A 16,780-nucleotide genomic window follows, 5' to 3' on the forward strand; every position below is an offset into this window, starting at 1 on the left:
ATAAAACTGTATCTATAAAAATTACTCAAATATTTAATAAATGAAGCAAACCAGTCATTATGAAAATATAAACTGTGTTTACAGCCTTTTCATCTTTCATGTTTTTATGCATTTCCTGTCAGCCATATAATTTGCTTTTCCTCAGGGAAGTTGATAAATTATTGTCTTTGTAATCTCAACACTGCTGCTTTCTCAACTGTTCAGATTTTCTGCACACATGGTATTCTCTTTGTGTATCAGTTGTATCAGTGGAATCTGATAATGTTGCTATTCATCATTTCCAGTTATTTCAACTGCAGGACCACCTTATTAGCTGCTTCCCAGGAATTTATTAGATTCTTCAGCTCTTCTTTACTCATTTCAACAGAATATGGCTTGACTTCACCATTTTTCTTTTACATCTAGATGAAGGTTTAAAAGTGGCATTTGTAATGTAGCTGTCTTGTCACTAGAAAGTGCAAGCTTTAACTGCCAATGAAAATCCTGTAGCCGTGCAGAGGAAATATCAACTATTTCTTCCAACAGAGTCTGCTTGATTCCATCTTTCCTACTTTTAAGCGTTTCATGATAGCTTCTTGATGAGATGAATTCAGCTGATTCGACTGCTGAGATATCTCTTCATCAGATAAATTTTTACCAACTACAGCTTTGAAAAAGGTGGTAATGTCTTCTAGAACACGCATCCCTTCTGCTGAATCCCGAACACTGTGATAATCCTGGTAGAGGGGATACGTTAGGCCACAAATGCCATCAATTATTTTGTGAAGAAGCTGCAGGCCCTGCTCTGTGGGAAGCTTCTGCAGCTGCCACAAGGGTGTCCCTTCTTCCAGCTCCATCCCTGTGAGAAGCTAGGGGCTCTATTTGTAGACTTTTTGATGTTGTCCATTCTGACCGGTATGAGGTGATATCTCATTGCAGTTTTGACTCACATTTCTCTAATAATGAGCGATGCTGAGCATCTTTCAATGTGTTTGTTAGGCATCTGTATGTTTTCTTTGGAAAAATGTATGTTTAGGTCTTTTTCCCACTTTTCGATTGGGTTGTTTGTTTTACTGGTATTGAGTTGTATGAGCTGCTTGTATGTTTTGGAAATCAATCCTTTGTCAGTTGTTTCATTTGCTATTATTTTCTCCTATTCTGAGGGTTATCTTTTCACCTTGCTTATAGTTTCCTTTGCTGTGCAAAAGATTTTAAATTTAATCAGGTCTCATTTGTTTACTTTTGTTTTTATTTCCGTTATTCTGGGAGGTGGGTCATAGAGGATATTGCTTTGATTTATGTCATCGAATGTTCTGCCTATGTTTTCCTCTAAGAGTTTTATAGTTTCTGGTCTTACATAGGTCTTTAATCCATTTTGAATTTATCTTTGTGTATGGTGTTAGGAAGTGTTCTAATTTCATTCTTTTATACGTAGCAGCCAAGTTTTCCCAGCACCACTTATTGAAGAGGCTGCTTTTTGCCCCATTGTATATTCTTGCCTCCTTTGTCAAAAATAACGTACCCATAGGTGCATGGGTTTATTTCTGGGCTTTCTATCTTGTTCCATTCGTCTGTATTTATGTTTTTGTGCCAGTACCACGCTGTCTTGATGACTGTAGCTTTGTAGTATAATCTGAAGTCAGGACTGTTGATTCTTCCAGCTCCATTCTTTCTCAAGAGTGCTTTGGCTATTCAGGGTCTTTTGTGTTTCCATATGAATTGTGAAATATTTTGTTCTATCTCTGTGAAAAATGTAGTTTGTAATTTGATAGGGATCACATTGAATCGGTATATTGCATTTGGTAGTATAGTCATTTTCACAATATTGAGTCTTCCTACCCAGAAACATGGAATATCTCTTCATCTGTTTATGTTATCTTTGATTTCTTTCATCAGTGTCTTAAAATTTTCTGTATACAGTTCTTTTGTCTCCTTAGGTAGGTTTATTCCTAGATATTTTATTTTTTTTTTGTTGCAGTGGTAAATGGGATTGATTCCTTAATTTCTCTTTCTGATTTTTCATTGTTAGTATATAGGAATGCAAGTGATTTCTATGTACTGATTTTGTATCCTGTGACTTTGCTAAATTCACTTATTAGCTCTAGTAATTTTCTGATAGTATCTTTAGGTTTTCTATGTGTAATATCATGTCATCTGCAAACAGTGAGAGCTTTACTTTTTTTCTGATCTGGATTCCTTTTATTTCTTTTTCTTCTCTGATTGCTGTAGCTAGGACTTCCAAAATTATGTTAAATAATAGTGGTAAGGGTGGACACCCTTGTCTTATTCCTGAACTTAGGGGAAATGCTTTCAATTTTTCACCGTTGAGAATAATGTTTGCTGTGAGCTTATCATATATGGCCCTTACTATGTTGAGTTAGGTTCCTTCTGTGCCCATTTTTGGAAGAGTTTTAATCATAAATGGGAGCTTGTCCAAGGCTTTTTCTGCATCTTTTGAGAGTATCCTATGGTTTTTATCTTTCAGTTTTTTAATATGGCATATCACATTGATTGACTTGTGTATGTTGACGAATCCTTGCATCCCTGGAATAAACCCAACTTGATCATGGTGTGGGCTTTTTAATGTGTTGTTGAATTCTGTTTGCTAGAATTTTGTTGAAGATTTTTGTATCTATGTTCATCAGTGATATTGGACTGTACTTTTCTTTTTTTGTGTTGTCTTTGTCTGGTTTTGGTATCAGGCCTCACAGAATGAGTTTGGAAGGGGTTCCTTCCTCTGCAATATTTTGAAAGAGTTTTAGAAGGATAGGCATTAGCTCTTCTTTAAATGTTTGATAGAATTCACCTGTAAAGCCATCTAGTCCTAGGCTTTTGTTTTTTGGGAGATTTTTGATCACAGATTTCAGTGCTTGTAATTGGATTGTTCATAATTTCTATTTCTTCCTGGTTCAGTCTTGGAAGATTGACCTTTTCTATTTAATCTGTCCATTTTTTCCAGGTTATCCATTTTATCGCCATATAATTGTTCATAATAGTCTCTTAATTTGATTCTTCTTTTTTTCTTGATAAGTCTGGGTGAAGATCTGTCAATTTTGTGTATCTTCTCAAAGAACCAGCTTTTAGTTTTATTAAGCTTTACTATTGTTACTTTCATTTATTTCTGCTCTGATCTTTATGATTTCTTTCCTTCTGCTAATTTTGGGGATTTTTTTGTTGTTGTTGTTCTTTTTTTCTAGTTGTTTTAGATGTAACATTGGGTTGTTTTTTCGATGGTTTTCTTGTTTCTTGAGGTAGGATTGTATTGCTATAAACTTTGCTCTTAGAACTGCTTTTGCTGCATCCCATAGGTTTTGAGTTGTCATGTTTTTGTTGTCATTTGTTTTTAGGAATATTTTTATTTCCCTTTTGATTTCTTCAGTAACCTGTTCATTATTTAGAAACGTATAGTTTAATCTCCTTGTGTTTGTGTTTTTTACAGTTTTTTTTTTTAATTGATATGTAGTCTCATAGCATTGTGGTCAGAAAAGATGCTTGATATGATTTCAGTTTTCTTGAATTTACTGAGGTTTGATTTGTGTCCCAAGATGTGGGGATGGGACCTTTAGTTGGGGCATGCAGGATCTTTTTACTTGTAGCATGTGGGATATAGCTTCCCGACCATTTGAACTTGGGTGACCCCTTACATTGAGAGTCCAGGGTCTTAGCAACTGGAACATTAGGGAAGTCCCTCAATTCTGTGGCTTTCTTGTCATCAATGGCATTTCTTCTATTCCTTACTACTCTTGTGGATTCACCTGAGATCTTACCACCAAAATCTTTACCACCTGCACGATCTCCCCCTTCCAGTTCTCCAGCTCACTGTTCTGCTTACTCCAAGCTGTTGTGGGCAGGATAGAGGTCCCCCAGAAATGTTCACATTTCTAATCCTGGAACCTGTGAATATTCTGCTTTACAGGGCAAAATGGACTTTGCAGATGTAGAAAAGGTATGACATTTAAGGTAGGTAGGTTATCCTGGATTGTCTAGGTAGGCCCAGCCTAATCACGTGAGGCCCTAAAAGCAGAAAACTTTCCCTGGGTGGAGTCAGAGAGTTACAACCAAAAGTGTAAAGCAGAAGAGATGTGGCCAAAGGGGCAGTCAGAAATCTTTGAAATTTAAGGAGGACTCCATGTGCTGTTGCTGGTTGGAGGATGGAAGAGACAACATAAGAAAAGGAATGCAGGAGTTTTAAGAAGTTATATATTTTTGAGATTAATTCTTTGTCAGTTGTTTCATTTGCTATCATTTTCTCCCATTCTGAAGGCTGTCTTTTCACCTTGCTTAGAGTTTTCTTTGTTGTGCAGAAGCTTCTAATTTTAATTAGGTCCCATTTGTTTATTTTTGCTTCTATTTCCAATATTCTGGGAGGTGGGTCATAGAGAATCCTGCTGTGATTTATGTCAGAGTGTTTTGCCTATGTTCTCCTTTAGGAGTTTTATAGTTTCTGTTCTTATGTTTAGATCTTTAATCCATTTTGAGTTTATTTTTGTGTATGGTGTTAGAAAGTGTTCTACTACTACTACTACTAAGTCGCTTCAGTCGTGTCCGACTCTGTGCGACCCCATAGACGGCAGCCCACCAGGCTCCCCCGTCCCTGGGATTCTCCAGGCAAGAACACTGGAGTGGGTTGCCATTTCCTTCTCCAATGCATGAAAGTGAAAAGTGAAAGTGAAGTCACTCAGTCGTGTTCGACTCTTAGCGGCCCCATGGACTGCAGCCTACCAGGCTCCTCCGCCCATGGGGTTTTCCAGGCAAGAGTACTGGAAGAAAGTGTTCTAGTTTCATTCTTTTACAAGTGGTTGACCAGTTTTCCCAGCAACACTTGTTAAAGAGATTGTCTTTTCTCCATTGTATATTCTTGCCTCCTTTGTCAAAGATAAGGTGTCCATAGGTGTGTGGATTTATCTCTGAGCTTTCTATTTTGTTCCATTGATCTATATTTCTGTCTTTGTGCCAGCACCATACTGTCTTGATGACTGTGGCTTTGTAGTAGAGCCTGAAGTCAGGCAGGTTGATTCCTCCAGTTCCATTCTTCTTTCTCAAGATTGCTTTGGCTATTCAAGGTTTTTTGTATTTCCATACAAATTGTGAAATAATTTGTCCTAGCTCTATGAAAGATACCGTTGGTAGCTTGATAGGGATTGCATTGAACCTATAGATTGCTTTGGGTAGTATACTCTTTCACTATATTGATTATTCCGATCCATGAACATGGTATATTTCTCCAACTATTAGTGTCCTTTTTGATTTCTTTCACCATTGTTTTATAGTTTTCTATCTATAGGTCTTAAGTTTCTTTAGGTAGATACATTCCTAAGTATTTTATTCTTTTTGTTGCAATGGTGAATGGAATTGTTTCCTTAATTTCTCTTTCTATTTTCTCATTATTAGTGTATAGGAATGCAGGGGATTTCTGTGTGTTGGTTTTATATCCCTCTTACACTATTGGTAGGAATGCAACCTAGTACAGTCACTATGGAGAACAGTGTGGAGATTCCTTAAAAAACTGGAAATAGAACTGCCATACGACCCAGCAATCCCACTGCTGGGCATACACACTGAGGAAACCAGAATTGAAAGAGACACATGTACCCCAATGTTCATCACAGCACTGTTTATAATAGCCAGGACATGGAAGCAACCTAGATGTCCATCAGCAGACGAATGGATAAGAAAGCTGTGGTACATATACACAATGGATTATTACTCAGCCATGAAAAAGAATCCATTTGAATGAGGTGGATGAAACTGGAGCCTATTATACAGAGTGAAGTAAGCCAGAAAGAAAAACAGCAATACAGTATACAATGCATTATATATGGAATATAGAAAGGTGGTAACGATAACCCTGTATGCGAGACAGCAAAAGAGACACAGATGTATAGAACAGTCTTTTGGATTCTGTGGGAGAGGGCAAGGGTGGGATGATTTGGGAGAATGGCATTGAAACATGTATAATATCATATGTGAAACGAATTGCCAGTCCAGGTTTGATGCAGGATACAGGATGCTTGGGGCTGGGGCACTGAGACAACCCAGAGGGATGTTATGGGGAGGGAGGAGAGAGGGGGGTTCAGGATGGGGAACACGAGTACACCCGTGGTGGATTCATGTTGATGTATGGCAAAACCAATACAATATTGTAAAGTAATTAGCCTCCAATTAAAATAAATTTATATTAAAAAAGGAAAAGAAAATGAAGCAAGAAAAAAAAGAAGTTATAGAGGCTCCTGCCTGACAGCTAGTAAGGAATGGAGACCTGAGTTCTTCAACCATATGAAACTGAGTTGGTTGTTGTTGGTTTGGTGTTTTTGGCTGCACTCTGTGGCATGCAGAACTTTCCTGACCAGGGATTGAATCTGTGGCCCCTGCAGTGGAAGCGTGGAATTTTAACTGGACCACCAGGAAGTCCCTGAGGTGTTTTTTTTTTTTTTTCAACATTGAAGTGTAATTGACTTACAATATTATATCAGCTTCAGGTGTAGAGCATAGTGATGTGATATTTTTATACAAGATGATCACTATGATAAATCTAATTACCATGTCACTCTACCAAGTTATTAAAATATTGATGATATGCATGCTGAATATTATGTCCCTATGACCTATTCATCTTATAACTGAAAGTTTGTGTCTCTTTATCTTCCTCACCTATTTCATGCTACCCCTACCCCACCTGGGGCTTCCCTGGTGGCTCAGAGGTTAAAGCGTGTGCCTGCAATGTGGGAGACCTGGGTTCGATTCCTGGGTCGGGAAGATCCCCTGGAGAAGGAAATGGCAACCCACTCCAGTATTCTTGCCTGGAGAATCCCATGGACCAAGGAGCCTGGAGGGCTACAGTCCATGGGGTCACAAAGAGTCGGACATGACTGAGTGACTTTCACTTCACTTTCACTACCCCACCTAGCCCCTGGCAACCACTGGTGTGTTCTCATATCTATGAGTCTGTTTCTGTTTTATGCTTACTCCTTTGTTTTGTTGTTTAGATTATACATATAAGTGAAGTCATATGGTATTTGTCTTTCTCTGTCTGAGATTTTACTTAGCATAATACCCTCTAGATCCATTCAGAGGATGGATCCATCCATCCATCCGTAATACCCTCATGACATCCATCCATGTCACAGAGGGAAAGTTTCATTCTTTTTTATGGCTGAGTGTGTATATATATGTATTAATATATGTGATATATATAATATATATATCACATCTTATTTATCTGCTTATCAATCAGTGAACACTTAAGTTGCTTTCATTATGCTGATTATTGTTAATAAGGCTTCAGTGAACATGAGGGTACATATATCATTTCAAATTAGTGTTTTTGTTTTGTTTGAAAAAAATACCCAGAAATGGAATTGCTGTCTTGTATGGTAGTTCTGGGCTTTCCAGGTGGTGCTCATGGTAAAGAACCGCCTTCCAGTGCAGGAGATGTAAGAGACGCGAGATTGATCCCTGGGTGAGGAAGAATCTGTGGGAGAGGGCATGGTAACCCACTCTAGTATTCTTGCCTGGAGAATCCCATGGACAGAAGAGCCTGGTGGGCTACAGTTCATGGGGTTGCAAACAGTTGGACACGATTGAAGTGACTTAGCACACATGCATAGTAGTTCTATTTTTAATTTTTTAAGAAAACGTCATACTGTTTTCCATAGGACTGCACCAGTTTATATTCCTACCAGCAGTCCGCCTTTTCTCAGCATCCTCACCAACACTTGTTATCTTTTTGACAGTAGCCATTCTGAAAGGTGTGAAGTGATGTTTCATAGCTTTTATTTGCATTTCCCGGATGATTAGTGCTGCTGAGCATCTTCACATGTCTCTGTCAGCCATCTGTATGTCTTCTTTGGAGAAACGTTCCGGTCCTCTGCTTGTTTTTGTTGTTCTTTTGGCTGTGCTGGTTTTTGTTGCTGTGAGGGCTTTTCTCTAGTTGCAGAGATGGGGGCCACTTTCTAGTTGTGGTGCTTTAGTTTCGTTTAGAAAGCCTGCACTTTCTAGTTGTGGGCTTCTCGTTGCGGTGGCTTTTCTTGTGGCGCACAGGCTGTAGGGCACGTGGACTCAGTGGTTGTGACTTGCTGGCTCCAGAGCACAGGCTCAATAGCTGTGTTGCGTGGGCTTAGTTGCTCCAAGGCATGTGGGATCTTCCCAGAACAGGGCTCAAACCTGCATCTCCTGCACTGGCAAGTGGATTCTTCACTAATGAGCACCAGGGAAGTCCCTGTCCATTTTTCAATTGGGTTGTTTGGTTTTATTTATATTGAATTGCAGGAGTTCTTTACTTTGGATATGAATCCATTACAGGATATATCATTTGCAAGTATGTTTTCCCATTCAAGAGTCTCTTTTCATTTTTTATCTCTGGCTGTGCCATGTGGCTCGCAGAATCTTAGTTTCCTGATCAGGAATTGAACCTAGGGCCATGGCAGTGAAACCACAGAATCCTAACCTCTGGACTACCAGGGAATTCCTCTGTCTTTTAATTTTGTTGATCATTTCCTTCTTGGTGTACACGCTTTTTAGTTTGATGTACTCTCATTTATCTTTGCTTTTGTTTCTCTTATTGGAAGCGAGATACCCGAAAAATTATTGCTACTATTTGTATCAAAGAATATATTGGTTGTATTTTCTTCTCTGAGTTTTATAAAAGTTTCAGTTCTTATATTTAAGTGTTGATTCATTTTGAATTTATTTTTGTGCATGGTATAAGAGAGTAGTCCAGTTTGATACTTTTGCATGTAGCTGTCCAGTTTTCCCAGCAACATTTATTGAAGAAAAGGTCTCTTCCCCATTGTATATTCTTGCCTCCTTTGTTGTATATTGTGCAGTGCTAAGTTGCTTCAGTTGTGTCCAACTCCTTGTGACCCCATGGACTGTAGCCTGCCAGTCTCCTCTGTCCTTGGAATTTTCCAGGCAAAAATGCTGGAATGGGTTGCCATTTCCTTCTACAGGCGATCTTTCCAACCCATGGACCAAACCTCCATCTCTTAGGTCTCCTACATTGATATTCAGATTCTTTACTACTAGCGCCACCTGGGATTGTTGTAGATTAACTGCCCGTGTCAGTGTGAGTTTATATTTGGACTCTCTGTTTTGTTCTGTTGATCTATATGTCTGTTTTTATGCCAGAATCACACTGTTTTGATGACTGTGGTTTTGTACTATAGTTTGAAAGCAGGGAGCATGATACCTCCAGCTTTGTTCCTCTTTCTCAAGATTGTTTTGGCTCTTTGGGGCCTTTTGTGTTTCCATACAGATTTTGTAATTATTTGTTCTAGTTCTGTGAAAAATGCCATTGGTATTCTGATAGGAATTACGTTAAATCCATCAGTGTCTTACAGTCTTCCAAGTAGAGATCTTTTACCTCCTTGGTTAGATTTATTCTTAGGTATTTTATTCTTTCTGATGCAATTGTAAATGGGATTGTTTTATTAATTTGTCTTAGATTTTGTTGTTATTGTACAGAAATGTAACTGATTTCTGTATATTAATTTTGTATCCTGCTATCTTACTAAATTCATTTATTAGTTCTAAAGTTTTTTGGTGGCATCTAGAATTTTCTATATATAGTATTATATCATCTGCAAACAGTGACAGTTTCCTTAATAATTTTCTATCTATTGATGTAAGTGGGATGTTAAAGTCTCCTATTGTTACTGTGTTACTGTCAAAATTTCCCTTTATTCTTATTGATATTTGCTGTTTATATTCGGTGTGCCTATGTTGGGCACATATGTATTTACAATGGTTGTGTCTTCTTCTTGGATCTGTCCCTTTATCATAAGGTAATGTGCTTCTTTGTCTCTTGTTACAGTCTTTGTTTTAAAATTTATTTTGTTCAAGTATTGCTACTGTAGATTTTTTGTTTTGTTTCTGTTTGCATGGGATATCCTTACCCAATCATCTCACTTTCTTTCTGTGAGTGTTTTTAGATCTGAAGTGAGTCCTTTGTAGGCAATATGTATATGGGCTTGTGTTTTATCTATCTAGTCACACTATGTCTTTTGACTGGAGTATATAGTCCATTTACATTTAAAGTAATTATTGATAGGTATATGGTGGTGGTTGTTCAGTCGCTATCTTATGTCCAACTCTGTGACCCCATGGACTGTAGCATGCCAGGTTCCTCTGTCCTCTACAGAGTTTGCTCAGATTCATGTCCATTGAGTTGGTAATGCTATCTAACCATCTCATTCTCTGCTGTCCCCTTTTTGCCTTCAATCTTTCCCAGCATCAGGGTCTTTTCCAATGAGTTGGCTCTTCTCATCAGGTGGTCAAAGTTTTGAAACTGCAGCTTTAGCAACTGTCCTTCCAGTGAATATTCAGGGTTGATTTCCTAGGATTGACTGGTTTGATCTCCTTTCAGTCCAAGGGATTCTCAAGAATCTTCTCTAGCGTTGCAATTAGAAAGCATCATTTCTTTGGCACTCAGCCTTCTTTATGGTCCACCTCTCACATCTGTGCATGACTACTGGAAAAAACATAGCTTTGATTAGATAGATCTTTGTTGGCAAAGTGATGTCACTGCTTTTTAATACACTGCCTAGGTGTATCATAGCTTTCCTTCTGAGGAGCAAGCATCTTTAAATTTCATGGATGCAGTCACTGTCCAGTGATTTTGGGGCCCAAGAAAATAAAATCTGTCACTGCTTCTACATTTTCCCTTTCTATTTGCCATGAAGTTATGGGACTGGATGCCATGATCTTAGTTTTTGAATGTTGAGTTTTAAGGCAACTTTTTCACTCTCTTCTTTCACCTTCATCAAGAGGCTCTTTAGTTCTTCTTCACTTTTTGCCATTAGGGTGATGTTGTCTGCATATAACCTCATCTGAGGTTATTGATATTTCTCCCAGAAATCTTGATTTTAGCTTGTGATTCATCCAGCCCAGCATTTCATATGATGTGCTCTACATATAAATTAAATAAGTAGGGTGACAGTATTCAGTCTTGCTGTACTCCTTTCCCAATTTTGAACCAGTCCTTTGTTCCATGTGCAGTTTTAACTGTTGCTTCTTGACCTGCATACAGATTTCTCAGGAGACAGATAAGGTGGTCTGGTATTCCCATCTCTTTAAGAATTTTTCAAAGTCTGTTGTGATCCATATAGTTAAAGGTTATGTACTTACTGACATTTTGTTATTTGTTTTCTGATTGTTTTTATAGTTCTTTTTTGTTCCTTCCTTCTTTCGCTCTCCTCCCTTCTGATTTGATGACCATCTTTAGCGTTATGTTTGTATTCCATTCTCTTTTGTGTACGTGTATGTGTTATAAGTTTTTGTTTTATGGTTACCATGAGGTTCATATTAATATATAATCACCTTTAAGTATACATGGTTACTTTAAGTTGGTAATCTAAGTTTGAGCACATTCTAACAACCCTGCATTTTTTACCCCCCTGTTTTGACAGCATATTTTATATATTTTTGTTTTGCATATCCTTTCCTCTAATTACTTATTGTGGATATAGGTGATTTTACTACTTTTATCTTTTAACCTTCCTACTAGCTTTGTAAGTTTTGATCTACTACCTTTACTGTATAATTACCTTTTCCAATGAGATTTTCCCTTTTGTAATTTTCATAATTCTGTTTGTGATCTTTTCTGCTTAGAGAAGTCCTTTTTATATTTCTTGTGAAGCCAGTTAAGTGCTGCTGAACTCTTTTAGCTTTTGCTTGTCTGTAAAACTCTTTTATCTCTCCTGCAAATCTGAATGATAGCCTTGCTGGCTAGAGTATTCTAGTTGTAGTTTTTATCTTTCATCACTTTGAATATGTCAGGCAGCTCCTTTCTGGCCTGCAAAGTTTCTGTTGAAAAGTCAGCTGATAGCTTTATGATAGTTCTCATGTAACTAGTTGCTTTTTCTCTTGCTGCTTTAAAAATTCTTTCTTTATCTTTAATTTTTGTCATTTTAGTTATAATGTGACTTGGTGACCCTCTTTGGGTTCATCTTGTTTGGGACTTCCTGGACCTGTTTTCTTCCCTAGGTTAAGAAAATTTCCAGGTATTATTTCTTCAAATAAATTCTCTGCCCCCTTTCTTTCTTCTTCTGGGAATCCTGAAAGCAAATGTTCATACACTTGATAATGTCTCAGAGGTCTCTTAAACTATCCTCATTAAAAAAAAATTTTTTTTTCTTTTTGGCTTGGGTAATTTCTACTCCTCTTCTAGTTTGTTGATCTATCTCACTGTGTCATCTAATCTACTATTGATTTTTTCTAGTGTATTTTTTATTCAGTTATTGTTTGTTCCTTTATATTGTCTGAGTCTTTGTTATACTTCTCATCATGTTCACTGAGCATCTTTATGATTATTATCTTGAATTCTTTATCTACTCAGATTGCTTATCTCCATTTCACCTAGTTCTTCTAGAATTTTGTTTTATTCCTTAGTTTGAAACTTATTCCTCTGTTCCTCATTTTGTCTGATTCTCTGTGTTTATTTCTATGTATTGGGTAGGTTGGTAACGTTTTCCATTCTTGGTGAACTGTCCTTATGTAGACGTCCTATGGGGCCCAGCAGCACACTCCCCTCTGGTCACCAGAACTGAATGCTCTAGGGGTACCCCCTGTGTGGGCTGTATAATCTCAGTGGTAGGAGAGATGAGTCCTGTGTGACTGGCTGCATGGCCTGGGGTGGCCTGGGGCTGGTGCCAGCCTGCTGACTGTGGGGGTAGGACCTGGTGGGGCAGGCTATGTGGTCTTGGGGTGGGGGGCAGTCCCTAGGACTGGAGCTGGCCAGCTGGTAGGTGGGTAATTTCACAGGGCTAATAAACTAGAGAGAGTACACCAGAAAATCACTTGCCAGACTAGTGTCTGCATGTTAGAACAATGTCAGAATTGGTGGTGGTCAGAATCTGTATCCCCAGGGGGAATTCCAGTTGCCTCCTGCCTCTCCAGGAGGCTCTCCGAGGTTAGCAAGTGGATCTGACTCAAGATCCTTTATAATTATTGCCTCTGCCTGGGAGCTTGAAGCTTGTGAGAATTTGCACGTGCCCTTTGAGAGCAGAGTTTCTGGTGCCCACAGTTCTCTGGTTCTTTGTACACAGCCTTGCATCTTTCTGGTGCAGGACCTCTGGAGCCTGATATGTGGCTTGGACCTTTCACTCCCTGGGGAGAACCTCTGCAATTGTGATGATCCTTCCCCTTGTGGGTCACTTCCCTGGGGTGCGGGTCTTGACTGTACTATGCCTCCACCCCTCCTACCTATCTCATCATAGTTCCTTCTTTATATCTTGAAAAGAAGGTGAAAGTGTTAGTTGCTCAGTCTTGTCCAGCTCTTTCCATGGTCTCCATGGACTATAGTCTGCCAGGCTCCTCTGTCCATGGAATTCTCCAGGCAAAATACTGGGGTGGGTTGCTATTTCCTTCTCCAAGGGATCTTCCTGACCCCAGGTCTCCTGCATCGCAGGCAGATTCTTTACCGTCTGAGCCACCAGGGAAGCCCACCACTTTGTATCTTTAGTGGTGAAAAATCTGTTCTGATCGTCAGCATGTTCTCATAGATAGTTGCTCTGTAAATAGTTGTGTGCCTGTGGGAGTAGGTGACTTCAAAAGTTTTCCTGTTTTGCCTTGCATACCTCCTACCTCAAGGAACTAAATTTAGTCAGCAACCTATATAATCTCAGCAGATTTTTTCCTTAGAATCTCCTGTGAGGAATGCAGTCCAACCAACACATTGATTTCAGCCTTTTTGATACTTTGAGCAGAGGACCCAGCTGAGCCATGTTGTACTGGTACTTGTGACCCACAGAACTATGAGATAATCAATGGGTGCTATTTCAAGCCGCTTTATTGTTGTTTAGTTGCTAAGTAGTGTCTGACTCTTCGTGACCCCGTGGATTGTAGCCTGCCAGGCTCCTCTGCATAGGAGCCTCGATTTCCCAGGCAAGAATACTGGAGTGGGTTGCCATTTCCTTCTCCAGGGGATCTTCCTGACCCAGAGATCCAACACGTGTCTCATGTATTGGCAGGTGGGTTCTTTACCACAGAGCCTCCAAGGAAACCTTCCAAGCCTCTTAGTTTGTGGTAGTGTGTAATGGCAGCAATAGAAAATGAATATACCATACTGTGGTTATTTACATTATATTCTAAGCCATTGATCCCCATTACTTTACCATTATTGGTCAGTCCCTCATGCCTTCACTTACTTTCTTTTCCAGTTTAGACTCTTTAGTCTGCCATTTAATTATTCCCTTATAAATACCCTCAGGTCTCTTTGTTTGCCTTAAAAAAAAAAAAAATTTATTGGCTGCGCCGGGTCTTAGTTGGGGCACGCAGCATCTTAATTGCGGTATGTGAATCTTTCAGTTGCGGCATGCTAACTCTTAGTTGCAGCGTGTGGGATCTAGTTCCCTGACCAAGGATCAAACCTGGGTTCCCTGGATTGGGAGTACAGAGTCTTAGCCACCGGACCACCAGGGAAGCCACGTGTTCTTTCTCTTTATTGCAATGCTGCTCAAACTTGACTGGGTGTAGCGTCAGGGTCACCTGAAGGGCTTGATAAAACACAAACCGCTGGGCCCTACCTTCTGAGTTTCTGATTTAGGACATCTTGAATGAAGACTGAGATTTTACATTTCTTACCAGTTTTCAATAATTCTGATGCTGCTGGTCTGAAGACCACACAATCATAACCCCTGCCTTACTATGATCACTCTGATTGAACTCAACAGATTGAGGACAGGAGGAGAAGGGGACAACAGAGGATGAGATGGTTAGATGGCATCACCGACTCAATGGACATGAATTTGGGACTCTTGAGAGTCCCTTGGACAGCAAGGAGATCAAACTAGTCAATCCTAAAGGAAACCAGTCCTAAATATTCATCAGAAAGGCTGATGCTGAAGCTGAAGCTCCAATACTTTGGCTACCTGATGCAAATAGCCAACTCATTTGAAGGGATCCTGATGCTGGGAAAGATTGAGGGCAGGAGAAGGGGTCAACAGAGGATGAGATGGCTGGATGGCATCACTGACTCAGTGGACATGAACTTGGGCAAGCTCCAAGAGATAGTGAAGGACAAGGAAGCCTGGCATGCTGCAGTCCATGGGCTCACAAAGAGTCGGACCAACTTAGCGATTGAACAGCAATTGTCTTTTCTGCACCTGTAACCAACTAGCTGGATATTGCTTAAGAGAAATCACCAACTGGGCTGACTGCTTTTGTTTAAATATGTGATTACAAACTCCAGATGGTCCCTCAACAAATGCCTGGCTGTCCTTTCACATTTCTCTAGTAAGGTCTCTAACTTTTCTCTCTTCTCAAACTTCCAGTATCCTGCTCACCCCTTAGTTTCAGCTGATAGCCTCACCTCCTACACTTCATTCACAAAGGTGAAGCCAGGAGATGCGAACCCCCTCGTCTTCCCATCCACAAGGTTTTAGCTCTATTGCAGTCTGCTCCTTCTTCCGTTCTGTTCTAGAAAAGATAGATCTTGCCCATAACCAGTCAACCTCTTCTTCACGCTCTACATCTTGTTGCCCTCATCTCACCAAGAAGTCTACTTCTTTAATCCCCTTCTTTCTCCTATGCTGGAGTCCATGGGGTTGCAAAGAGTTTGACATGACTGAGCGACTGAACTGAACTGAACTTTCCACTATGCTACTGATTGTGTTAATCTGATTATGCCTCATATCCCCATTTTTAACCCTCCCTAGATCATATTTACTTTCTCATTCATCCCATTTCTCCATTTCTATTCACAGCAGAAATTGTTGAGAAGATTGTCAACTTAACTGTGTTTCTCCCTCCTCAGTCCCCATTCCTTCTTTTGAAAGGCGCATGGGAGGTATATTTATTTATTGATTGAAATATTATATTGGATAGTTGGTCTCTGTTAAACTTTGTTTTGCAATTCCCACTGTCATGAGTTGGTGGGTAAACCCCTAAATATGGTATTTAGAGCAAGTGCTACACGGAAAACAGAAGACAGTGGTGGTTTTTGTGACTCATAAGGGCATTCATGTACATCATGAGAAACGCTGGACTGGAAGGAACACAAGCTGGAATCAAGATTGCAGGGAGAAATATCAATAACCTCAGATATGCAGATGACACCACCCTTATGGCAGAAAGTGAACAGGAGCTAAAAAGCCTCTTGATGAAAGTAAAAGAGGAGAGTGAAAAAGTTGGCTTAAAGCTCAACATTCAGAAAACGAAGATCATGGCATCCGGTCCCATCACTTCATGGGAAATAGATGGGGAAACAGTGGAAACAGTGTCAGACTTTATTTTGGGGGGCTCCAAAATCACTGCAGATGGTGATTGCAGCCATGAAATTAAAAGATGCTTACTCCTTGGAAGGAAAGTTATGACCAACCTAGATAGCATATTGAAAAGCAGAGACATTACTTTGCCAACTAAGGTCCGTCTAGTCAAGGCTATGGTTTTTCCAGTAGTCATGTATGGATGTGAGAGTTGGACTGTGAAGAAGGCTGAGCGCTGAAGAATTGATGCTTTTGAACTGTGGTGTTGGAGAAGACTCTTGAGAGTCCCTTGGACTGCAAGGAGATCCAACCAGTCCATTCTGAAGGAGATCAACCCTGGGAGTTCTTTGGAAGGAATGATGCTAAAGCTGAAACTCCAGTACTTTGGCCACCTCATGCGAGGAGTTGACTCATTGGAAAAGACTCTGATGCTGGGAGGGATTTGGGGCAGGAGAAGAAGGACACGATAGAGGATGAGATGGTTGGATGGCATCACCGACTGGATGGATGCGAGTCTGAGTGAGTTCCGGGAGTTGGTGATGGACAGGGAGGCCTGGCGTGCTGCGATTCATGGGGTCGCAAAGAGTCAGACACGACTG

At 39.8% G+C, this 16,780-nt stretch overlaps 1 pseudogene; it reads right to left on the reverse strand.

The window, feature by feature from the left end:
• LOC102179304 lies at positions 269–836 on the reverse strand (annotated as a pseudogene).

This window comes from Capra hircus, chromosome 15, assembly GCF_001704415.2.
Source record: "Capra hircus breed San Clemente chromosome 15, ASM170441v1, whole genome shotgun sequence".
NCBI classification, from domain to species: Eukaryota; Metazoa; Chordata; class Mammalia; order Artiodactyla; family Bovidae; genus Capra; species Capra hircus.